This window comes from Eschrichtius robustus, chromosome 1 (assembly GCF_028021215.1).
Source record: "Eschrichtius robustus isolate mEscRob2 chromosome 1, mEscRob2.pri, whole genome shotgun sequence".
Classification (NCBI taxonomy): Eukaryota; Metazoa; Chordata; class Mammalia; order Artiodactyla; family Eschrichtiidae; genus Eschrichtius; species Eschrichtius robustus.
Window position 1 is genome coordinate 149,699,721 of NC_090824.1, and position 26,381 is coordinate 149,726,101.

The window sequence follows — 26,381 nt, forward strand, 5'->3', positions numbered from 1 at the left end:
TAAAAAAAAAAATACAAACAAAAACGGACAGACAGAACCCTAGGACAGATGGTAAAAGCAAAGCTAAACAGACAAAATCACACACAGAAGCATACACATGCACACTCACAAAAAGAGGAAAAGGGAAAAAATATATATATATCATTGCTCCCAAGGTCCACCTCCTCAATTTGGGATGATTCATTGTCTATTCAGGTATTCCACAGATACAGCGTACATCAAGTTGACTGTGGAGATTTAATCTGCTGCTCCTGAGGCTGCTGGGAGAGATTTCTCTTTCTTTTCTTTGTTCGCACAGCTTCCAGGTTTCAGCTTTGGATTTGGCCCCGCCTCTGAGCGTTGGTCGTCTGAGGCCGTCTGTTCTTTGCTTAGACAGGGCGGAGTTAAAGGAGCAGCTGATTAGGGGGCTCTGGCTTACTAAGGCCAGGGGGGAGGGAAGGGTGCGGAATGCAGGGCCAGCCTGCAGTGGTAGAGGCTGGCATGACGTTGCAGCAGCCTGAGGCATGCCGTGTTTTCTCCCAGGGAAGTTGTCCCTGGATCACGGGACCCTGGCAGTGGCGGGCTGCACAGGCTCCTGGGAGGGGAGGTGTGGATAGTGACCTGTGCTTGCTCACAGGCTTCTTGGTGGCTGCAGTAGCAGCCTTAGCATCTCATGCCCGTTTCTGGGGTCCGCGCTGATAGCCGCGGCTCGCATCCGTCTCTGGAGCTCATTTAGGTGGCGCTGTTAATCCCCTCTCCTTGCGCACCAGGAAACAGAGGCAAGAAAAAGTCTCTTGTCTCTTCGGCAGCTCCAGACTTTTTCCTGGACTCCCTCCCGGCTAGCTGTGGCGCACTAGCCCCATTCAGGCTGTGTTCATGCAGCCAACCCCAGTCCTCTCCCTGGGATCTGACCTCCGAAGCCCGAGCCTCAGCTCCCAGCCCCTACCCATTCCGGCAGGTGAGCAGACAAGCCTCTCTGGCTGGTGAGTGCTGGTCGGCACCGATCCTCTGTGCGGGAGTCTCTCTGCTTTGCCTTCTGCACCTCTGTTGCTGCGCTCTTCTCCGTTGCTCCAAAGCTTCCCCCTTCCGCCACCCACAGCCTCCACTCGCGAAGGGCCTTCCTAGTGTGTGGAAACCTTTCCTCCTTCACAGCTCCCTCCCACTGGTGCAGGTCCCGTCCCTATTCTTTTGTCTCTGTTGTTTCTTTTTTCTTTTGCCCTACCCAGGGACGTGGGGAGTTTCTTGCCTTTTGGGAGGTCTGAGGTCTTCTGCCAGCGTTCAGTAGGTGTTCTGTAGGAGTTGTTCCACATGTAGATGTATTTCTGATGTATTTGTGGGGAGGAAGGTGATCTCCAAGTCTTACTCTTCCACCATCTTGAAGCTACCCCCGCCACACTTGTTCTTATCCCCCCTTCTGTTCAAACGTGCTGCGATCCCTTTGATCCAGGTGAACTGGCAGGCGCATCTGGTTCGGCCTCCAGCATGGTATTAAGAGTGATCCAAAGCCCACAGATGCCCAGACTTAAGGCAGAGAACGGTCTGCACAAAATGGCCCCACCTCAGTGGTTATCTGGCCCTCTGCTTCCTTCCTGAGATCTATTTTGGTGTTTATGCCACAGTCCACATTGTTCTTTGTGGATGAGTCTGCAGCAGCTACAAGGAAATGGTCACAGCGCCAATTGTTGGGTTGCTCGCTGCGGTGAGGTCAGACTGCCATCAAAGCACTCTTAAGGCTAAGGCGCAATTTACTTTGCTAGGATGGTTTGGGGCACACAACCTCACTTGCCCGGCTAGGTTGCAGACTCTGTAAGGATCTCAACTGGGCCCCGGTGTGGTGGGGCCAACAGCATCTCCAAGGCCCTCACATAGAGCCTGCACGGTGCTTCTCAGAGATCCTGAGCCACCATGGGCAGAGGCACCAGCTCGAGGGCTGAAGGAGTCTCTTGGCTGGGCCAGCCCTGAGCACAAACAGAAGTAAACAGTGGGACCTTAATTCAGGCCCTGCTAATGGAAGCTGAGATCCTTGGAAGTAGATAGAATTCTGGACAGTTGCACACCAGCTCTTAGACCATCCCTCCAACCTACAGAGACACTCTTTTCCCACCTCTTTTAGAAACAACTCTCTGGAAGGACTTGTGATCCCCTTGACAATTACGTGGAATTTTGTACACATACCGGGTCTTTAGCAAGTAGTCATGACTGACTGGTTTGGTCTGATAGGTTTTAGAAAAAGTGAGAATTAATATATTTAAAGGGCAAGGTGTAAGTCCATTGGGATGTCTGTTGTCTCAGGGCAATGCTTCTGTGACCTCAAAAGGACAATAAAAAATGTAGAACAAAATTTTTACAATGGCTTTATTCATATATAGTTTGTACAAATAATCACAAAATCACTTTATGTGATTAACTATATGAGCTGTTGATAGCTTGAGCCAAATATTTTTTTATTTTCTCTCCTTTAAAATCTTCAGGCAGTGAGACAAACTTGTGTCACTGTTGTAAAAAACAAACTAGACTTTATTGGTTTCAGTGGGCATAAACCATTTCCAGTGTATTTTTGTGTAGATCAAGAAGCTGTTTGTGTTATTTTAATTGAGAAGATTTGTAAACATCTTGTGGGCCACTGTTTTAAGAAAAACACATGCATTTACCCATCAAATTGGTGAAATTAAATTTGAAATCAAGAAGTATATGCTCAGTTCCTCAAAAGATTAAACGTAGAGTTACTGTAAGACCCAGCAATTTCACTCCTAGGTATATATACCCAAGAGAATTGAAAACATATGTCCTCACAAAAACTTATAGATGAATGTTCATAGTGGTGTTGTTTGTAAGAAACCCAAGAGCGGAAACTACCCAAGTGTTACGCAAATTGATGTCCATCCATATAATAGAATATTTTTTGGCAATAAGAAGTACTAATACAGACTACAGAATGGATGAACCTGGAAAATTCATGCAAAGTGAAAGAAGTCAGGCATAAAAAATCACATACTGTGTGATTCCATTTAGAGGAAATGTCTAGAACGTGGAAATCAGAGATAGCAATTAGATTAGAGGTTGGTCCAAGCTGGAAGAAGAAGGGGTAGGGAGTGATTTCTGATGAGTACAGAGTTTCTGTTTAGAGTGATGAAAATGTTCTAAAATTATATCATGGTGATTGTACAACTTTGTGAATACACCAAAAACTATTGAAATGCACACTTTAAAGGATGAAATTTATGGTATGTGAATACCATAAGTCTCAATAAATAAAGGCTAGTAAGGCAAATAGGATGAAATGTTGTCAATTATTGATTCTAGTAGAAAGAGTAGGGCTGATCATATTATTGTTCTTTCAACTTTTCTATATTTGAATATATTCACAATGAATGATTCAGGGGGGAAAAGCCAAAAAAAAAGCAAAGACAAGATACTGAAGATACTGTATGTTTTGGCTGCAGCCACTGAGGCGCCCTCATTTGGGATGGATTTATTTGAGTTGAAAAAAAAAGACACAGGAGGAACTGGTCGACCCTGAGAGAACTGAATGTTTCCCATTTTCGTTGGGGGTTAGTCTGACCCTAGTTGAGGAGTCTCCTGGTAGAGAGGCCTGGCATGGACATATGTTTGTTGTCCATTATGAAGAGGGTTCAAGGCCACACTCTCAGTCCATCAGATTAATAGTCCTGGTTAAACAAATGAATGGGTGGATGGTTGGACGATAAGACCCTGTGCATCAGAAATTATCATGGCAGTGCATTAGGAATAGATTATGAACCTTGGACACAAGGACATGCACGTAGGTCTCAGTTTCCTCCTCTGCACAGTGGGAATAATAGTTGTACCTGCCTCATAAAATTGTTGTGAGGCAACATGTGTAAAGTGCTTATCATAATTTCTGGCATACATTATTTAAAAAGGTGTTATGTCCTAATGTTCAGTGGAAGATAGAAAGAAAGAGATGGAGAGAGAAGGAAATTAACAGAATGGCTCATATGCTGCATGAAAGGAGCATTTGTAACTTCAGAATGCTTCTGGAACTCTAGTGGCCCCCAGGTTAGATGAAGAGGCCTTTTACTTCTACCTGGAACAAAGTGTTCTTCCCTTGGCCATCTCCTGAAAGTGAAGCTGCCATGATTTCTCCCTGGCCTCTTTCCTTATCTGCCTCCCTCGACCCACAGGAGGATGTAGACTGAGCATACCTTAAAGACAGTTCTGGGAATCACTCTGCCACACTGGGAGCCAGTTTGCGTCTATCTGCCATCAAGACATTGGGTTTGAATGGGAAAAGCCCTCTCTAAGGACAGTAATCGCCTTATGTAGGGGCAGAGTTATGAGTTTTTTTTTTCTTCCTGGTTCTTCAGTGTTTTTGAGAATTACTACTACTTTTTTCATTAAGGAAAAAGGTTTTTAAGAATATTTTGACTTTGCGTGTGGGATGACATTTTACAAACAGCTTTATTGAAATAAAATTTGCATACCATAAAGTTCACCTTTTTATATACTTCACTGCTTTTTAGTATATTCATAGAGTTGTGCAACCATCACCATAATTAAGTTTTAGAGCATTTTCATCACCCTAAAAAGAAACCCTGGGCCTATTAGAAGTTACGCCACATTCTCTCCCCACCCTCACTCTCAACAAACTGCTAATTTACTTTTTGTCTCTATGGATTTCTTTATTCTGGACATTTCATCTAAATAGAATCATACGCTATGTGGCCTTTTGTGGCTTCTTTCATTTAGCATAATGTTTTCAAGCTTCATCCATGTTTTAGCATGTATCAGCACTTCACTTCTTTTTATTGCTGAATAATATTCCATTGCTTGGATATACCATATTTTGTTTATATATTCTCAGTTGATGGGCGTTTGGGTTTTTTCTACTTTGGGGATATTATGAATAACACTTCTGTGAACATTCATGTATGAGTTTTTATGTGGACAAGTTTTCAGTTCTCTTGGATCTATAACTAGGAGTGGCATTGCTAAGTCATATGCTAACTCTAGGTTAAACATTTGAGAAACTGTCAAACCATTTTCCTAAGAGTCTGTACCATTTTACATTCCTACCAGCAATATATGAAGGTTTTAATTTCTCTTCATCCTTGATAACACCTGCCTTTTTAGTTTTGATGGTGGGTGTGAAGTCGTATCTCACTGTGGTTTTGATTTGCGTTTCCCTGATAGCTAATGATGTTGAATATCTTTTCATGTGCTTACTGGCCATTTGTATATCTTCTTTGAAAAAATGTCAACTTAGCTCCTTTGCGCATTTTAAATGGGGTCATTTTCTTTTTATCATTGAGTTGTAAGAATCCTTTATATATTCTAGATACAAGTCCCTTATCAGATAAATAATTTGCAAATATTTTCTCCCACTGAGGGGGTTGTCTTTCTGTTTTAGTCATGGTATACTTTGAAGCATGGACGATTTTAACTCTGATGAAGTTCAGCTTATCAGTCTTCTCTCCTCACTTGTATTTTTGGTATCAGACCTAAGAAATCATTGCCTAACTCAAGGCCATGAAGATTTACTCCTATGTTTTCTTCTAAGATTTTTATCATTTTAGCTCTTATATTTAGGTCTATGGTACACTTTGAGTTGATTTTTGTGTCTGAATGTGGTAGGGGTCTAAATTCATTTTCTTGCATGTGGATATTCAATTGGCCCAGCACCGTTTGTTAAAAAGACTCTTCTTTTTCCCCTTGAATTATCTTGGCCGGGATGACAATTTGGTCGGAAAACCCAGACAGTTATTTTCTCCAGTGGAATATGGGGCATCTTATTTCTTTTTCCCTTTCAAAAAGTTGTTTTCTGAACTATAATCAGGTTAATTCACCCCAGGATAAGTCCCCATTGACTAGTTATAAATTTATTAATTCTTCCTCTTGAAAATAGTGTTTTCTGTCTCAGGAAACTAATTTTATTAATTTTTAGAATTGTGTTTGATGAAATACACAGGAGGCCTAAAGCATGAAGACAACATGACCTCAGAAGAGAACAGAAGAACATGAATGGTTCCAAGGAGTGCATTCAGTGTGCATTGTAGATTTAATCTTAGTAAATATCTTTATTCAATTTTTATGAATTCACCTATTTCTAAATCTGAGAAAGTTTGTGTAAAAAGTTCTCTTTCCCTTTGAAGCACAGGGAAGTTATCAAGCTTGCCTGGAGCACCACGACCCAGCAGAGCTGGCCCTTGGAGGCATCCAGGTACCTTGGCAGACACGGGCAGTGTCAGGGCAGGTAAAAGCATCCAAAAAAGGGGGTTCTTTGAACCTGTTTTTGAAGGGAGTCAGTCCAAAATCCAGGTTGACACTGGGTCGGGTGAGGGAGACCAGAGCAAGAGTGAGGAGATACAGCATGATTCCAAATATTTTAAGGGCACATAATGGCTGTTGTGGCCCAGCTCCATCCTTGCCCCCAACACATATAGAGAGAGTGGCCCCTGAGATCACTGAAGGTGGTGGTTTCCAAGTCCCCAGCTGGTCATTCTTCTGTCTTCAGCTTTCCAAATGTCATGTTGATAAAAGCATTTAGAGACTCAGCACATCTTTACACTGGCAACTAAAGCTGCTGATAATTGTGAAATGGTTACATGCTTCTTAGCACAGAGTTTTTGCTTGATAAATACTTCTTGTTAATCTCTTTTTTTAAAATTTGGACTTGGTCAAAATAATTGCGGTGATAGATAATATTTGTTCAGTGTTTACTGTGTGAAAAGTGCTTTACTTGCTTTATTCATTTAATCCCTAGCCCCATGAGGTAGATATTCATCTCATTTTACAAATGGGGAAAAAGGATTAGAGGGATTAAGTAAATGCCATAATCACCCAGGTGGTAAGTGGCAGAGTGGGATTCAGACGCAGACCCAAGTCCAGAGCCTGCCTGCCTCACCCCCTCAGATCTGCTGGCCCAAAGGGAAGTTTACCTGTGGTTTACATCCCTAAGAATGGCCAAGGGAGCCAAGGTTATGTTGGAAGCAGTGACTGCTAAGTCAGCTTTGCCTGAATCAGCACAACCCTGGTTCTCTTGGAGGGAGTCAGGCGACACCCTTAATTGTGAATTCATAACTCTGAGTTTGAGACCAATCCTCAGAGGAATGGGGTCTCTTGTGGGGTTCACTGGCTATCCTGCCAGTGGCACATGATGTCTTTGACATCTGTATCTTCTATCAGGAGAATGGAAATCCACTAGAAGCTCCATTAAGGGAGGTCCATTTGCCCTCAGTTATAGAGCAGCCCAGGGGCCTTGTGAACCATCCTTTACATCTGGGGAGGGACCTCTGCTGCCTTTATCACACACACCAGATCAGCCAAAGACTTCCCTGGCTATCAGCTGGAGGGACAGTGATGACCGGGACAGGCCTCCTAGAGGCCTCCACGTTCCCTGATGTCTGTGTAAAGACTCCTTGTGGAGTTAGTTATCTATGCTGGAGGAGCTCAGATAATGAAGAAGGAGAGTCGGTCATAATCTGAAATCAAGGCTAGAAATGAGGTTCCCACTGCTGTGACATTGAGGCAGTCACAGGGCTGGAGTTATAAAAGGAATGCCAGATATTTGGGCCTGAAGCCATTTGGTAGATGTTCCAGACAAGATCCAGACATGAAATCTAAAAAGGAGTCCAGGAAAATCGTCATCTCATCTCATGAGCAGCTGATGTCTGCGTCAACATCTTGCTTTGCTTTGGGAAATTTGCCCCACCACCTTCTGGTTTGATTCTTTGTTCACTAGTCCATCTGATTTACTGTTGCCTCTGTATTCCAAACGCAGTCATGGGGGCTGTCTTTGGCTATAGCCAGAGCCTGCCCAGCACAGTGCGGGGGTCAGGAAATAGCAATTTGCATTCTTGGGTTATTATGTTTTTGAATGGAAGATCTTCAGTTTAGAAGGTTGGAATTAATATTTATTTCATGATACCAAACTGAGACGCAAAAGATCAATGGAACAGTGGAATGGAATGGGGCAGTTCTATCCCCCTAAGAGACAATTATGTTTGCAGGGGAATAATGAACTTGTCACGGAACAATGTCACAGCAAACCCACACTTCTCCATGATGTCATTGTTCCCATGGTGATAATCTAGGCCCGTCTCAGAGGAAGTCTGAAGCTTACTTGGAATTGGTGGGTGACTGGTTAAGGGTGGTGCCACTAAGGAACGATTTCAGAGGATAAAGAAGACGTGGCACAGATATACGATGGAATAGTACTCAGCCATAAAAAGAAATGAAATTGAGTTATTTGTAGTGAGGTGGATGGACCTAGAGTCTGTCATACAGAGTGAAGTAAGTCAGAAAGAGAAAAACAAATACCGTATGCTAACACATGGATATGGAATCTAAAAAAAAAAAAAATGTTTATGAAGAACCTAGGGGCAGGACAGGAATGAAGATGCAGATGTAGAGAATGGACTTGGGGACACGGGGAGGGGGAAGGGTAAGCTGGGACGAAGTGAGAGAGTGGCATGGACATATATATACTACCAAATGTAAAATAGATAGCTAGTGGGAAGCAGCCGCACAGCACAGGGAGATCAGCTCTGTGCTTTGTGACCGCCTAGAGGGGTGGGATAGGGAGGGTGGGAGGGAGATGCAAGAGGGAGGAGATATGGGGATATATGTATATGTACAGCTGATTCATTTTGTTATAAAGCAGAAACTAACACACCATTGTAAAGCAATTATACTCCAATAAAGATGTTAAAAAATAATAAATAAAAAGCAAAAAAAAAAAAAACAAACAAACGATTTCAGGATCCTATGTGGGTGGCAGCCTAGGCAGATGAAGCTAGAATGTTCTGTGGTTTTCAGTACTGGGAAGAGTGGATGGTAGCCAGGCCAGCAGTTTGGTTAAGAGATGCTGAAAAAATGTGTGCAATGCCATGTTCTCTCAGAAGATGGTCTTGAAAGACGTATCTATTTTTAGAGGGATTTTCCCTGCATTGTCTCCAAGTTTTGTTTAGTTGTTTTTGTTAGACCAAGATTGAGAACGATTTATGGAAAAACAAAGCTCTGCTCTGTTTTGTGCTGGTGGGCACTGCTGTGAGATGTCGTCAGGGGGTGTGTGCTATGGAGGGGATGAAGCAGGATAAGTGCTCCCTTGACCTTCTACTTGAAGCTGACAGAGTGGATGTTGACATAAATTTTCTGAATGAGAATGGCAATTTGTGGAGGACAAAATCAACAAATGGCTTTTATATTGTTTTTACTCTTATTAACCCCAAACAAATCCATTTTTTAAAAATAAAATGTATTTATTTATTTATTTATTTATTTATTTATTTATTTATGGCTGTGTTGGGTCTTCATTGCTGTGCGCGGGCTTTCTCTAGTTGCGGCGAGTGGGCACTACTCTTTTGTTGTGGTGCACAGCCTTCTCATTGCAGTGGCTTCTCTTATTGTGGAGCATGGGCTCTAGGTGTGAGGGATTCAGTAGTTGTGGCACACAGGCTCAGTAGTTGTGGCTCATGGCCTCTAGAGCACAGGCTCAGTAGTTGTGGTGCACGGACCTAGTTGTTCCGCGGCATGTGGGATCTTCCCGGACCAGGGCTCGAACCCATGTCCCCTGCATTGGCAGGCTGATTCTTAACCACTGTGCCACCAGGGAAGCCAAAATCCATTTTTTAGGAATACTTATTTGCAGAAAACAAAGATAGTTTATAACAAATGTCAGTGTGTACTTTGCTGAGTGAAGTCCACTTCCACATTTAATTCCTAGACACCAATAAAAAGCTCCAAGATATAATAAAGGTCCTACAGTTAAATGCAGCCCCAGGGGAAGAGGTGGGCCCTTGTCAAAACAGAAGAGTGGTTTCTTTTTAGAGTTTGTATGTATATTGTAACACTCAGGATTAAATACTTGTAAATCATATATATGTATGAATATGCATATATGCATATCCCATGCCCCTCAGATTTTTTTTTTTTTTGTCTTTTGTTTTTAGATTCTTTATAACCACAGTGTCCAATTTAAGTTGAATACTTAACTCAGGATGTTTTCTCAAGAAAGCACATGCACCTAATTAACGAAGTCCACCTTTCACCCTTGTGTTACCTTGGCTGCTCTTTTTTTTTTTTTTTTTGGCGGGGATGTTACTTTATTATTATTTTAATTGTGGTAGAATAAAAATAACATAAAATTTACCATCTTAACTATTTCTAAGTGTACAGTTTAGTAGTGGTAAATATATTCACATTGTTGTGCAACCAATCTTTGGAACTTTCCAGCTTGCAAAACTGAAACTCTATACCCATTAAACAACTCTTCATTTTCCTCCTCTCCCAGCAACCACCATTCTACTTTCTGTTTTCTAAGAGTTTAAGAGTAATCATAAGGCATTTTTCTTTTAGTGACTGGCTCATTTCACGAGCATAATGTCAAAGTAATGTATCAGAATTTCTTTCCTCTTTAAGGCTGAATAATATTACATTGTGTGTATATACCACTTTTCTTTATCCATTCATCTGCCAGTGGACATTTATGTTGATACCACCTCTTGGCTGTTGTGAATAATGCTCCTATGATTAATGAATATACAGCTATCTCTTCAAGACTCTGCTTTCAATTCTGTTGGATATATCCAGAAGAGGATGTGCTGTATCATATAGTAATTCTAATTTTTAATTTTTTGAGGAGCGATGTTGCCTATTAACTGAGCTTCAGAGAGGTCAGTCCTCTCCACTGACTCTAAAACTGATAGCTTTTCATGGCTACTGCACTACTGTGCAGGACAGGGGATGTGTATACCCGCATTAAAAATAATGTTGTCAGTGAATAATGGCAGCTAGACCCTTACTCATTTACTCCGTGAGTCAGTCAGTTGAGATCTGGCAAAGGAAAACACATTCTACAAAACGTTGGTTATCACCTTCTGAGGAATGCTTGGGTAACACCTGAGGGCTGAAGGATAATTTTCCCAGGACCTTTTGCTCTGACTTGGCTGTCCAGAGAGGATTTTTTTCTTAGGGAATGTCCTTGATTATATTCTGGGATTCCTGTGTTTTAGTGTTTTTAACTTTTTTGAGGTTATGGACCCCTTCGGAAATTTGATGAAAGCTGTAATCCTTCTTGCAAGAAATACACAGATACATACCAAACTTTGCACAGTTTCAAGGGTTAAAGACATCTGTGTTAGAGTCTTTTGGGTTTATGTTTTAATAGAAAACTCCCTGGACTTTGAACAGTAGTTGGCAGACTTCTCCTTCAGCCCCTGGAATGCATTATGCACAGTCCTGGCTGTGTGTCTGTCTCCCCTGCCTGCCTCCCGTTCCCTGAGGCAGGGCCCCCCTCCCTCAGAGCGGTTAGAGGGAGGATCTGCAGCCAGACGGCCTGTCGTCCTTCCTGGTTGCAGCACAAGCCTGGGAAAGTGACTCACCCTCTTCATGCCTCCATTTTCTTACCTGTATGTGAGGATGAGGATAACATCTCTTCATAGGGTGGTAGTTATACGTGTGCACACATGCGTGTGTGCATATGTGTATGTGTGCGGACACGGGTATGCACACGTTTATGCACGTGTTTGTGTGTGTGTCAGGGGTCGCAGGCATTCCTGTCAGCAGGACCAGTCGGCTGGGGCTCGCCGAAATACAGCCTGGTGCTTCAGGGGTATAACCACTCCTCAACGCCTTCACAGCTCTCAAATTTTCGAGACAAGCCAGATCTCTCTCAAACGACCTTTATACCAACTTATACTCTATTCATTCACAGCATCTGAGTCTTTAAGCCTGATAACCTTTAGGTTTTGCCAGCATGCTGAGTGTGAATTGCTATCTTCTAGGGATTTTATCCTGCACGCCTCTGACTACTAGTAAGGAAGAGTATCTTTTCAATCTTTGCTTGGTCATATGAGTTGAAAATATCTTCCTTGTGCCTGTCCTTTGTCTTTAACTTTGCTTATGACTTTTGTCACATAGACATTTTCTTTGTGGATTTAGCTAGGTAACTCAACCCTTTCCCGTCTGATTCCTGCTTTTTAGGTCTTGTTTTAAAATACTTTCACTATTGTAAAATCATAATGACATTCACCTACATTTTCTTCTGACCCATTCAAAGTTTTATTTTCACATTTGTACATTTACTCTATTTAGAGTTTATTTTTGTGTGTGTGGTTTGAGGTGGGGGATTTAATTAGCTTATTTCCGTGTGGATCAACTATTGTCCCAGCACCATTAATTGACTAGTCTATCATTTTCTGGTTATCAGATATTTTAAGAAGAGTCAGGAAATCTGAATTCTATGTAGCTTCTCCTAATTTCTAATTGTTGGTGTTTGGTTACTTATTTATTTTTTTACATACTTAATAGTCCAAACAGAACATTTGTATAGTCCAAATCCTTCTGTGGACACCAGTTTGCAGCCTCTGGTGTAAGTTTAGCGTGAGGTCTCTGGTCCAAAAGACCTGAGACAGAATCCCGAGCTCCATCACTCACTCTTTGACCTTGGGTGAGTTGTTGACTTCTTAGGGCCTTAGTTTCTCATCAGTATCATGGCGATAATAAATAGTATTTACCTCATCAGGTGACTGTAAGTATAAAATGAGATAATGATGGGAAATCTTTAGCATGGGGTCTGGTACACACATGGTAAGTGCTTTTTTTGTTTGTTTTTTTGTTTGTTTTTTTTTTCACATCTTTACTGGAGTGTAATTGCTTTACAGTGGTGTGTTAGTTTCTGCTGTATAACAAAGTGTATCAGCTATATGTATACATATATCTCCATATCTCCTCCCTCTTGCGTCTCCCTGTCACCCTCCCTATCCCACCCCTCTAGGTGGTCACAAAGCACAGAGCTGATCTCCCTGTGCTGAGCGGCTGCTTCCCACTAGCTATCTATTTTGGTAGTGTACATATCTCCATGCCACTCTCTCACTTCGTCCCAGCTTACCCTTCCCCCTCCCCGTGTCCTCAGGTCCATTCTCTACATCTGCGTCTTTAGTCCTGTCCTGCCCCTAGGTTCTTCATAACCTTCTTCTTTTTTTTTTTTTTTTTTTTTAGATTCCATATCTATGTGTTAGCATATGGTATTTGTTTTTCTCTTTCTGACTTACTTCACTCTGTATGACAGTCTCTAGGTCCATACATGGTAAGTGTTTGATAAATGTTAGTGTCATCAGCATCCTCACCATTTGTTCCTTCCTGTTCCAGTCAACTTCTTAAGCAGCAGAAGGTGCTGTTTTATGATGATTATAAGTTGGTAGGGCTGGTGTGCATTCACTCATTCATGGAACTTATTGAGGAACTGTTCAACCTACATTAGCCCATGTCAGTTATGACATAGTGTATGGGTGCTGGCTCAGAGATGCTTAGCATCCCTGCAGACATAAGATTTGGTCAGATGCCTGGACTGCAAGAAGGTGGGGCTCCTGGTGCAGTAAAAGTATCATGATGGGCTCTGAGTACCTAGAAGGGGAAGGGAGTGTGTCCAGGCAGGATCAGGGGGGAATCAGTGGAAGAGAGGACACTTGAATCTGGACTTTAAAGGGCTCATTGAAGTGGGGAGAAACAGAAGAGATGACCTCTAAGGAGATACCACAATAATCAAAGCTTAAAGTAGTGACAAAGTTCTGGACTTGGGACCAAGGAGAAAGGAACATATTCCAGAGTCTGTGAGCAGCATAAAATGGCAGTACTTGATGGTTACTGAGATGGGGTGGAAGGGGAATGGGAGGGAGAGAGAGAGAGAGATTGACCAGGTCTGCAAGCTTTTGAACTTCGAGGGGTGGAAAACTTGAGAAGACTCAGTTTGGGGTGGTGAATCCTGTTTGGTGTGGCCTGAGTCTGGGGCAAGTATAGGACTGCTGGCTGGCCAGCCTTGGTGGGATGCCACAACAGAGCTCGAAGGATCACCTGGTCCTGGGGATGGAACGTGGGGACCATCATCATCATGGAGACAAAATGGAAATGTATGAAATTGTTTAAAAGATGAAGAACGTTGTTTATTCAAAGACAGACCCTGACATTCAGGCTTTTTATGTAGTCTGGGATAATCTTGAAATCCAAGGTAGTTGCTCTGATCTGAATGTTTATGTTCTTCCAAATCTATATATTGAAATCCTAATCCCCAAGATGATGGCAGTAGGAGGTGGAACCTTCAAGAGCTGATTAGGTCATAAGGATGGAGCCCTCATGGTTGAGATTAGTGCTGTTATAAGAGAGACCTCACAGAGCTCCCTACCCCTTCTGTCATATGAGGACACAACAGGAAGACTCCCTCCCAGAGGAGAGCCCTCACTCCCAACCATGCTGGCACCCTAATCTCAGAATTCCAGCCTTCAGAACTGTGAGTAATACCTTTCCATGGTATTTTGTTGCAGCAGCTTGAAGGGACTAAGATAGTAGCCTTTGGTAATGAGCCTGTGTCCATAAGTGTAATGCAGTGAACTGTTTAACCCAAAGCCATACCATCCACTCTCTGTCGTGTCCTGGGGACAGCTCCCCAGGCTGGGTGTCTTCCTTATCTGCTGATTGTCCTGCCACAGACTCGCCTGTTTCTTCTCACTGTGCTTGGGGCCCACCTGACTTCATGGTGCTGCTCTCATCAACATTCCTTTCTAAGTGGCTAACTTTTGTTTTGTTTTTAAGTAAAATGGAATGCCATCATTTTTGCATCCTGTCAGCAGAGGCAGAGCCCCACCCAGGCCTCTCTAGGCCAACCAAAGGGGAGTTTCTCATGGTGGGTTGACTTTAGCTCACAAGCGCTGAGTCAACACCCAGATGACAGCCAGCTTCCTGTGTGAGGGTGACTTCTTTAGTTGAGGGACTGTGATGTCCTGCCAGCAGGGGATTTACAGACTTGTGTTCAGGAGCTGGTGCCCAGAACTACCCTGGGGCCTGGCCTGACCTCCCCCACCCTAGCTTGAGAGCGAGCCCACCCTAGGGGGGGCTAGAACAAAGCACAGATCGGAAGTGCCCTTGGTGCTGCTGTTGACATTCATGCCAGGGTCTCACTCATATTCCACATTTCATCCCCAAGAGGATGATTTTGCTGGGCTAAGCATTTAGCAAGAGACATGGTTTCTTAATTTTTCTGAGAAAGATTTTCTTTTTCTTTGCTAACTTGGCAAATATTTCTATGCATGGCCTTGTATTTTATTCCTCCTGTAGAAATACAGCTATTAGTATGAGAGGGAATGAAGCTGTTGTCAAGTCTGCTTCAGGCAAGTTTCAAGAACATACCGTTGCAAGGGTCGTTGGAAGACAGGAAGACAGTAAAGGAGACTTATAGGACCAGCTCGTATGGTCTAAGAAATACAGGTAATACAGGTAAAGTCTGGTGATACAGATAAAAGCAGATCTTGACTAGTTAATACCACTTTAACTAACTAACTAATTAATAGGACTATGATTTGATCAACCTAAGACCTTGAATCCTCTTAAGACAAACTCTCTCTTTCCCAGCATTATTGAGCTATCAATGACGAAACTGTAAGATATTTAAAGTGTACCACTTGATAATTTGTGTAAGGATTCCCCCATGGAGTTTTTTAACATATTTACTTTGGGGGGTGGGGGGGTGGGTGAGAACATTTTTTAAGTTGCACTCTCTAAACAAATTTCAATTATACAATACAGTGTTGTCATCCATAGTCACTGTGTTATACATTATCTCCTCAGACAAGACAAACTCCTATCATCTAAATTGGCCAGTAATCTTGACCAATTTCAGATTGTTTAGTCAGGTCCATACTCTCCTTTTTCACTTGTATGTGCACCTCTTTTATTTTAAAATTTTATGGAAGCATAATTTACATAAAAACAAGCATATCTAAGTGTACTGCTCAATGAATATTTGAAACTGAGCTCTCTGTGTAACCAGAACCCAGATCCAATGATCAGACAGTACCAGCCCCTGGGAAGACTCATTCATGCCACTTTGGTGTCCACTCCCACTGGGGAAACCATAACCTGAGCGTTTGAATCACGTGGTGGATTTCTATAAGGTGGACATCTGTGTGACTGTCCCCTGGGCAAGCACTCCATCAGCCATGAGGATGCCTCTCCCTGGGCCCCACCCCAGGGTCCCCTCTCTTCCCATTCCTCTCTTCCCACAGGTAACTCGACATTTGTAGTGACGGCTCCCTTGGTGTTTTCAACTTTGTGCTCTTGTGATTTTTGAATGAGTCAAGGTGAAAAGAGCAGCAGTGTTTGTGTTCTTGGCTTGCTAAGTTTGGGCCTTTATACCCAGAATACTGGTTGCTACTGGTTCTGATTTTATTGAGAGTCACCGAGCAGAACCAGCAGCAACGCTCCCTTTCACTTGTTTGACAGCAATCTGGGGGCCTCCTGTGCTCCTGGTGAGGCTCACAGTTTCCCACCAAGACCCAGAAGGTTGGTTCTCCTTGTGAGAGTTGTCTCTCACAAGGGCCTCCTTGGAATTCTTTTGAAACTGGCTCTTCCCTCAAAGCCTATGTTTATGAGCTTTTTAAGAACATTTTGTGGGGACTGGGAATTTCCAAAGAGTCCCCTACAAATAGAGGTGCTGGTGCTGTGAATGATGTGCATCTACATTTGACACATCATCATCTTCCCACTTCTCTCCCAGGTGTCTCCACAGGGATCCCAGCTCCAATTCACATGGCACCCCATTGCCAAATGGCTGAGGATGTCACCTCCGTGCATCCAAATGCAGCTGGTTGAGATGTTTTGTGATTTTAAATACAGAGCTATCAACACCTCTTTGACTCCCAGAGTTCCCCCCTGGGACTTCTCTACCAAGCGTTTTTGTAGCTGTTTCAACCACATGCTTGTACAACTCTCCAGATCAGTTTCTTGTTATTAAACTACGTTCTAAACAGCAAGCCTGGTCCCATGGTGTGTTGGGCAGCTCTGGTGTCCTGTAGCACATGAGGATGGAGAGTTTGGTGGCCACTGTTCTTGTCCATTTACCTACACGAGCCAGGGGGACACAGGGCACTTCTGTCTGTACCCAGGTTACACCCTGGCTGTACTAGTCAGGTCAGGTGGCCATGACAAAATACCCAGTCTGGGTGGCCTAAACAATAGACATTATTTTCTCAGTTCTGGAGGCTGGAAATCCGAGATCAGGGTGCCATCAGGGTTGGTTTCTGGTGAGGCCTCTCTTCCTGACTTGTAGACGGCCACCTTCTCACTGTGTCCTCACATGTGCTCTGTGTGTGGGGGGGAGAGACAGAGCTCTGATGTCTTTTCTTCTTATAAGGACACCAGTCATATTGGATTTGAGCCCTACCCTTATGACCTCACTTAACCTTAATTACCTCTTTAAAGGCCCCATCTCCAAACATGGTCACACTGGGGGTTAGAGCTTCAACATCTAGGTTTGGGGGTGACTCAGTGCTGTCCACAACACTGGGCATGATTAAAATACATGACGTCACTCTTACCAGCTGCCAGCCACCTTGCCTTCTTCCCAGCTCCAGCTGTCATCATGATTTGGCGGTCTTTCCTCATTCCCTGCCTATGGCTGCTCTTATAAATTTAATTCAGACAGGACTGTTGAGAGAGATTATGACTCAAAGTGCACAGTGTGAGTATTCCTCTTCCCAGGTAGCACTTGAGTTTCTGCAGGGCACAGTTACATACACTCTCAGATATGCTTTTGGGATATCTGGCCCTGTGGAAGCCTTGGTTGTCTCATTTTCCACATCCCACATGACCGAGATAATTTTTAAGGAAAATACATCATGTGCCCCGCTCCCCAAACCCCAAATTTCCCTAGGGAGAGGGAGGACATCCTAACCCCCAGTGGAGGGAAAATTTGATAGTGAGAGAGGGAGATAGAAGGGACTTAAAGCTGTGGAAGGAGGACTAGCAAAGTTCCTTTGTGAATTATTGACAAAAATAAATGCTAAATGGTGAAGTTGATGAGAAAATGTGACTGTATTAAAACTTCTAAAATTCACTAGGGTCCCTTATTGTAGGAGTGTGGACGTCCACTTCATAGCACCAGCTTACAGAAATATGGTCTGGTGGTGGCTGCCCAGGACCATGTCTAGGCATGCACATTCATGTGTGCACATGCAGAAACCCACATGCGTGCATGTACACACACAAGAGAGGTTGTCGAGGTGCAGACACCAAGCAGGCTTGGTAGGTATCATGCTATAGAATGGCAAAAGCTAGAAGACGGGTCTGTTACCCTCTCTCATGCTCAGGGAGCACACGCAGGGATTCAGAGGTCTTTGAAATGGAACTCGAAGGCTTGCATCACTTCTGCACTCACGGGTGCTGCCAGCGAACTCCCACGTGAGGAGCTAACCGTGGCCAGGGTGCCCAGAAATGTTTGCTGAGTGCCAAAAGTGAGAATGAGGGCACGGTTCTGTGAGGGGGGTGGTCCTCTGCTGTGAGAGTCGACCCAGAGCAGGGAACTGAGGGTGCAGCAGGGGACTCAGAGAAAGCTCCATTTCTAGTCTCCATTGTCTGCTCTCCCAAGAGCCTAGATCTAGACACAGGTCACTGGGGCAGGGGTCTTTTAGAGACCCCAGCACCCACCCTTCAGGCCCTGAGCTTGATTTATAAAGTCTCTGCTGACCTTTCCACCTGCCTCCCTGTCTTCTTGCTGGAATGGTATTCTTGGGGCTGTTTTCCCTTGGCCTGCACTGCTTTTGTTCACCTTAGGATCTCGTGCCTGGCATGACGCTATAACATACAGGCAGTTAGGAAACACTGCATGAAGTATTTGTCAAAATAAAAGGGTTTCAAGGATCTCTGCACAGACCTCCCTCCTTTGATGTCCTGAGGTGAACCTGATGGGGGCCCTTTCTGGTGGGCATCCGGTCCTGGTGCAGAAGCCACTGAGCCTCTGTGGGGCCCTCGAAGGAGCGGCACCTTGGTCATTTGAGGAATACTGTCTGCTCCCTGGGGATCCCCTCCCCCCCCCAGACACATGTGCCATCCTGCCTGGAAGGTAGGAAATCTGCACGATGTCTCCGTGCATTTGGCTCAAGCTGGCTGTGGTCTGTTGAATGTCAACAGTTATTTATTTCTTTTCCCTCCCCATCTCCCAGTATGTTTTGGTTTCCACAGAGTGCAGCAAACCATTGGGATAAACTTTTTTGCTTCCAATTTGTAAACCCCAGGAGGAATTGACTGCTCCGTTTATACTTCACTCACTCAATTCATCTTGTAGGAGCTGCAGCTTTAGCCCAGCTACCCTTGAGTCCTCTGTGGGGACTTTCTGTGTGCTTCCCTCATCAGGTGTGGCATCTCTTCCTAAAGCTCTAGATCCTGGAGATGCCTGGGACACCCAGAGTGAGGGCATGTTTGTTCTAAGCGGGAGTGCAACACAGCACACGTGGTCTTTCCTGTCTCTGACCACAATCAAGAACCTCCCCCCCGACACACACACACACACACACACACAAAGCAGCAACTCATGTGGCATTTGAATTGGCTACATGAGGTAGCCTGTGGCACAGAGGCTGCTGGGATGGTTCCCAGTTAGCAGGAAACCATAACGCAGGGGGGATGGCTGGGCAACTTCCTTGGGGATGTATCAGCACATTCATTGCTTGGCTTGGAACTCCACACCTCCCCACCTCATTCCCAGCCCTGACCTGGCCATTCTCCTTTGGGGTGGGGCAGCAAGGGGAGCCTGTCTGCATTGGTGAACACACTGACGTGGGATTTTTTTCCCTCACTCATGCCTTTGGTGTTACATCTGAGAAGGCCTTGCCTTTCCCAAGGTCAGAGAGATTTAATTCTGTTTTCTTCTAGGAGTTTTATGGTTTAGCTCTTACGTTTAGGTCTATAATCCATTTGGAGTTCATTTTTGTATCTGACATCATTCTTTTGCATGTGGGTATCCATTGGTTTCAGCACCATTTGTTGAAAAGACTCTTCTTTCCCCCCACTGGATGGTCTTGGCACCCTTGTCAAAAGTCAATTGACTATAAATGTGAAGGTTTATTTCTGGACTCTTGGTTCTGTTCAATTGATCTAAATGTCTGTCTTTATGCATGTAGCACACTGCTTTGATTACTCTAACTTGGTATTAAGTTTCAAAACTGAGCATGTGAGCCCTTCAATGATCAGACATGGAAGCTATTACTGTCACGCTTTGTCTATTTACCACTTCATTTAACCTTGAGTTAAGTTGCTGAGTTTTCAGTTTGTCAGCGTTCTTCTAGGTTAGATAGGTGTTAGGCATGGACATTTTTGAATTGCAGTGGCAGCTTCTGCAGTGCCCATGTTTAAGGAGGGAACCAATGCCCCTTTTTAAGCCATTGCCCCCTCCCCTGTCCATGGTGTAGGGACAAAGGCCTTGACTAACTCATCTTCCTTCCACTGTGACTGACCCTAAGGGACCCAGAAGAAGAGAAGCAGGGAGACAAGGATTCCTACTTGTGGTGGAATTGCTAAGACAAGGCTGGGTCTGGGAGGGATTATCCAGCTATGCCCCTGGGGGATGGAGGCACTGAGCTGGGGCAGAAAGCCATGGACAGGCTGGTCTGGAAAGCAGTGCTCCACAGTCCCAAGTGGTGGGACCACCCTCTCCTGCCCTTACCATTAACATTCTTTCCCAATTTGTTAGAAACTATACCCGTCCTTCAGCATATATGGGGCTCTGTCCACTCTGCGCAGAATCCTTTAGGGGATTAGTGACTTACAGTGACCCTGTGAACCACTGACCTCAGAGAACACAGAAGCAAAATTGCAGAGGAGAAGGGCCTGAGTCAGTTAAATAATTTAGATAGTATAGAGTCAGGAAATATAAGCAGGATATATAGGAAATGTAAGTTTAAATGAAAATTGAATTTCCTTGTTGCAACTGATAAAGATTTCACTGTGCCTGAGAATAGGACATGATTTTTGAGAATACAGCTAATTTTACTCATTCATGGATTCTGCCTGTGTGAATTCACCTACTCGTTAAACTTTATTTGGAACTCCAAAATCAATACTTACAGCACTTTTGTGGTCATTTGCAGACACATGCAGAGTGGTGAAATATTTGAGTCACCCAACAGGCACGTTCCCAGAAGATGTCAAACAAGGCAGTATTTTGCCATCTTGTTTCAGCTCTCATGCTGTGAATAAACATCCTTTTTGAGGTCTATCTGACACCTTGTTTTTCGTATTTTTATGCTTTTTGTGGTGATTTTGCTGTTTTGAATGGCCTCCAAAGATAGTGCTGAAGTGCTGTTTAGTGCTTTGAAGCTCAAGAAGGCTGCCATGCGCCTTGCAGAGAAAAATACTAGATGAGCTTCATTCAGGCGTGAGTTATAGGACTGTTGGCTCTGAGTTCAATGTTAATGAATCAACGATATATATTGAATAAGGAGTCTTCAAACAGAAACACACATAAAACAAGGTTATGTGTCACTTGACAAAATGTGACCAGAGGCTCACAGGAACCAAATCCTGTATTTCCCCTAGGACCAATGGTTCTATATTCCAGCATTCAGGGTTCAGGGCGAATTTTTAGAATCTAAGTACCGTGAGTAACAAGAATAGACTGTAGTTACTTTTCATTTGTCACATCCTGGGCTCTAAGACATTTGTTTCTAATGCCGTTCACAAATTCAAATCATACCTCCAACCATTTAGTGAGTTTCCAAGAGCACAAGAACTTGTGGATGAGCCTGAATATGAAACTCAATCTCAACCACTGTGATTACTGTGAGAATAGATGTAAATTGCCTTCTTGTAATAGGCAGCGTGGTGTGCCAGTGATAACCATGATGGTGTTGGTTTGTTGAGCAGCTGGTGGAAGAAAGTTGACTGTCTCTCTCAGAGGCAGAGCCTGAGAAGGTCTGAGTAATGGGCAACAGGGCCAACAGCTGTAAACTGTTTACACAGACAATTTGCTGGATAAACCAGAGTTTATACAGTTGGGTGTTGTTTATTCCTTAAATCTAGAAAGGATCATATGGTCAACTCTGAATTTAAGAATTATGTGCTTACACCACACACTTTTCTACTAAAAAAGAAAATAATTAAACCTCCTCACCCAATTTGCTCCCCAAGCTTGTGCTCCTACCAAGAAAAAGAAAAGAATGGAGAAGAGAGAGTGTCCACACTGAGTTGATTTGCCTGGGAAGGTGGGTCAGGAGGCTCTGGTGGATGTGATCTGCTTTGGGATGAATTAAATATACTTCTTCAGGGATCAGAAAAACACTTTACAGCCCTTCATTTCTACCTCCAACATTTCAGACTTTCAAAAATGTATTTTGCTTCCCTAATCTGTGCCAGGGTTATAGTAGAGGTGGAGAGAGTTGCCCTTAGGATACAAGCACACACTCAATTATGTGTTGACTATAAACTTCCTTCATTATCTGCTGCCTTAAGGGCTGTACACTCAGAATCAAAATCCGGAGAGTTTTTGTTGTTGTTATTTTTTTTTTATTAGTCTCCCACCTTGGCCTCTGCTATATGTCACCTTGAATAAATGAAATATAACCAATAACTTTAACTTTCATAGTGAGTACACATTCACTGTACTAGGTTTAAGCCAAAAAAAGAAGAAAAAATTTAAAGATCTGTAATGACTTCACCATGTCCTAGAGGTAACTACTGTTAATGTGGCTGCACATATCCCTCAAGTCTTTTCATCTTTAGGATTAAAAACATTTGGACTTAAACACATGAAACCTTTACTGTATCCCACCCACATCTCAGCATAAGCACACGTTATGATTTACAAAAATCTTCTAAATCCTCCAAGCTTATCGTCGTTGCTGGTTACCAAAGCTTTGGTGCAGGAGGCCCAGGGTTTGCCTGGGGGAGCATGGGTGTTGGAGAAAGATAACCCTGCATTTGTACCCAAGTCTGGGCCCTGATCAGCCACATAACTGGATGCTGAACCTTCATTTCCCTATCTGTAAAGTGGGACCAGTAATACCTTCCAAATAAGGGAGGACCAAGCATGCAGAGCAGCGCTTGTCTGTGAAGAGAACCGTAATAAATGCCTGTTGCCTTTCTGCTTCGCTTTTGTTCCAAGGAGCTCTGTAAACATGTGGAATTGATGTTTTTTTAAAATTTCAAAAATAAGTTCTACTCTTATTTCTCTGGTGGAGAATTTTAAATCATGGAAGACTGAAACCATTGAAAGAACCACTCTAGGGTCTGAGAAATCCTTGCTATCTGTGTGGGGAATTCCAGTTACTTAAGAAGGTCCCTCTGCTTCCACAGCTTCAGCATGGACATTAGCAGAACCTGTGTTTACAGACTTCCTTTTTTTAATTAAAAGAAAAAAATCAATGCAGAGAAAACTGGTTTTTCCTCATTTCTTGACAAGTGCTGAGGTGGGATTGGGCGGGGTTTCCAGGTTGGTGCCTTTGCAGCCTGACGAGTTGGGGTGTCTCTGCGTCTCCATCACACTCTCCTCTCTAGACTGCTGTTTCTTTCCAGAAAACATGGAGTAGTGGTGGGCTTTGTTTTCCGCTGCAGCTCCTGGTTTAATTACCATCTATTCCCTGCAGTTCTTACTTTTACAACAATCTGGGATTCTCTCCAGACTTTGTTTTGTGAGTTCTAAGCACTTCCACACCGTCGCTCATAAACGCACAAGCTCCCGTGCTCCATTTTCTGGGCCGTCTTTGTTGACGTGTTTTGCCTTGCTCGGTTTTATGACTGGGCTATTCGCGATTGGAATAAACCTTTAAAAGCACTAGACCTTAATCCACCTTTGTGTGAGAGCATTTCTTATAAATAAACTAATGCTTTGTTTTCTAGTAAGAAAAGAAAAAAAATCATATGCACCTGGAAAAATTAAAGTGCAATTATTGGAAGGCCTTCTACTTAGCTCTTTCCCTAGTGTTGTGTGTTACCCAATTAGAGTGGAAACTCAGGATGCCTGTTCCAGGTGCCGAGTGTAGCCGAGGCCAGGGGATGTGTTTCTGTGGCATTTAAAGTCTGCTGGTTCAGCAGGCGCTTTTGGGACAGCAAGCTCAGCACAGCTGGCCTTGGATGTCTCTCTTTCCCCCTCACCAGACAACTCCTCCGGGGCAAGCACATCTGATTGTTTCTGATTGATTCATTGACCCTGGAGGCTGGGTATGGTTGGGTGTGCGTTTGAGTGTGTGCGTGTGTGTGCGGCATGCGTATGCCATCAGTGCCGTGTGGAAGCATTCCGACTACTCACTGCTGGACTTTCTGCAGCAACCCAGAAAGCATTTTTTTTTTTTTGGCTGTGTTGGGTCTTCGTTTCTGTGCGAGGGCTTTCTCTAGTTGTGGCAAGTGGGGGCCACTCTTCATCGTGGTGCGCGGGCCTCTCATTATCGCAGCCTCTCTTGTTGCGGAGCACAGGCTCAGTAGTTGTGGCTCACGGGCTTAGTCGCTCCGCGGCATGTGGGATCTTCCCAGATCAGGGCTCGAACCCGTGTCCCCTGAATTGGCAGGCAGATTCTTAACCACTGCGCCACCAGGGAAGCCCAGAAAGCATTTTTAAACAAAACCGTAATAATGACCTCAACGATATCAGAAAGGGCAGATCGTGTCCTTTCTGGTTGTCATTTTCCTCCTTCCCATATTCTGCATTGCTGGATTATGATGCCCATACGCAAAAAACACATTTTGAGGCCAAATAACATTTCCTTTTTTTCTTTCTTTTTTGTAAAAAAAAAAAAAAAAAAAAATTCTTCAACCTTGGGCAAGCGTGTTGCATGCTTCCAAATAAAAGCAGATATGTGCTGTGGTGCCCAGCTCAGTTTGCTGAGTGTGAGTTGAGCCCTTGAGCCGGGGTGTGCAAGCTTCTCTGCCCCTTGCAGGGGTTGTGGGGGAGTGCCCTGTGTGTGGCTGAGGTCCGCCCCAGCTTGATTTTGATGTCAACAAAGAGGATGTTGGTTTAGCTCTTTGGGAGCAGGGAGGGAGGTTCATTTTTAATTAATTAATCCCCCTGTTCGTTCTCCTCTGCCAGCTCCTTCCCTCCCCGGCTCCTGTGCCTGCAGGGCCGCTGTCAGCTTCTGAGACACTTCCTGCACATTAGTGAAAGGGAGCAGCGTGCAGCCTGGCAGTGGGTAGTGTCTCTGGGTGGAGAACAGGTGCCCTCACTCGGGTGGCCACAGCCCTTCCAGGGCACAGGGCTGGCGGGCAGAGTCCCTATCCACCTGGTCACCAGGCACCAATAGCCAGTGCACACCTGGCTGTGGGGCCAACAGAGCCACTGACCGCCCCACACCCCTTGTGAGCTCACAGCGAGGGCAGCACTGAGCCTGCTCGGGCGTATGGCCCCCTGTGCCACCAGCCACTCATACATTTCACAGGGCATAGTGAGGAGTCAGATGCCACCAGTACTCAAGTTCTATCCCAAGCCCTTCGGGGTCCATGGACTCCGGCTTTTGTTGAGATACGTCCTGGGGGTTCCTGGATGGGGTCATGGTGATGTCCTTCCTGGGTGCAGAGCTAAGAGGGAGTGTGGAGAGCTGCCGTGGGCAGTATCAGCCCTGGAGTGTCAGCCTGGAGACGTGTGGCCTGTGCACAGCTGATGCCCAGCGTTCTTCAGTTGTGCCTGGTCCGTCCAAGGCCCCCATCCTGTTCACATGCACCTCTCTGCCATAATAACCTCTCTCCCCTGGAGCACTGCCATCGTCCACCAGAGGCTGGCAGCCTCCTGTCCTCTGTACCCAGCCCCCTTGCTCACACCATTTTCCTGAGTCTGGTACCCCCCCAGTTGCACTGCCTTGATCTTCCCGTCTCAGGGAAGGTCCTTGGGCCCCGTCATGTTTGTGCAGAGTTGAGCGAGTTGGGCCGTGGGACCCAACCTCCCAAATGGCTTCCAGGCCCGTACTCTTCCAGCGTCTTTCATTGCTCCTGGGCCCCGGTCTCGTCCTCCTCAGGGCTCCTGAAACATTTTTCTGAACATTCTGCACCTTCCATGGCCTGCTCTCTGTGAGTCCCGGTCCCGATCCGAGCTCACCCCCTGACAGCATTAACCCTAATAGGACCGGGACTGGGGTGAGAGAAGGAGGTGCCCAGGGTGGGAAATTTGAGGAGGCCCTCCATCCCTCTCAGGGTCGGCTCCTGAGAGGGAGACCCTCCTTGAACCTTGCACACTGGGTGCCTCAACTTTGTGGCCTCACCTGGTCCCAGCCCTGGATGCTGAAGTTGGACAGGTCTGGCTCAGCAGCCCAGCACCAGGTGCCAGTCCAGGTGACCTTGGGAAAGTTACCTTTTCTCTCTGAACCCCAGTTTCTCTGTTGCCTCCATCCCGGGTAATGAGGACTTCATTAGATAATCTGTGTAAACCGCTCAGTACGTTGCCTGACGCATGTTAAATGCTTGAGAGATGTTTGTGGTTGTTATTACTATTATTATTATTATTATTAGGCGAATACAAAAGCATCACACACCAGCCAGTCTCCATATGAGCTCTGGAATGACAGGTCCAGTCCCATGGTCATCCTCGCCCCCGTTTGCCCCTCTTGATGATGTGTGATGTTGACCATGTGGATTTGCCCTGCGAGGTCAGGGCCTCGCACATTCTGAAGAGGATGTGTTTT

At 44.6% G+C, this 26,381-nt stretch overlaps 1 protein-coding gene across 7 annotated transcripts in view; it reads left to right on the plus strand.

Moving 5' to 3' along the window:
- Positions 1–26,381, plus strand: part of ADAMTS17 (ADAM metallopeptidase with thrombospondin type 1 motif 17) — a 346,090-nt gene that overhangs the window by 131,605 nt on the left and 188,104 nt on the right. The window lies entirely within an intron of this gene.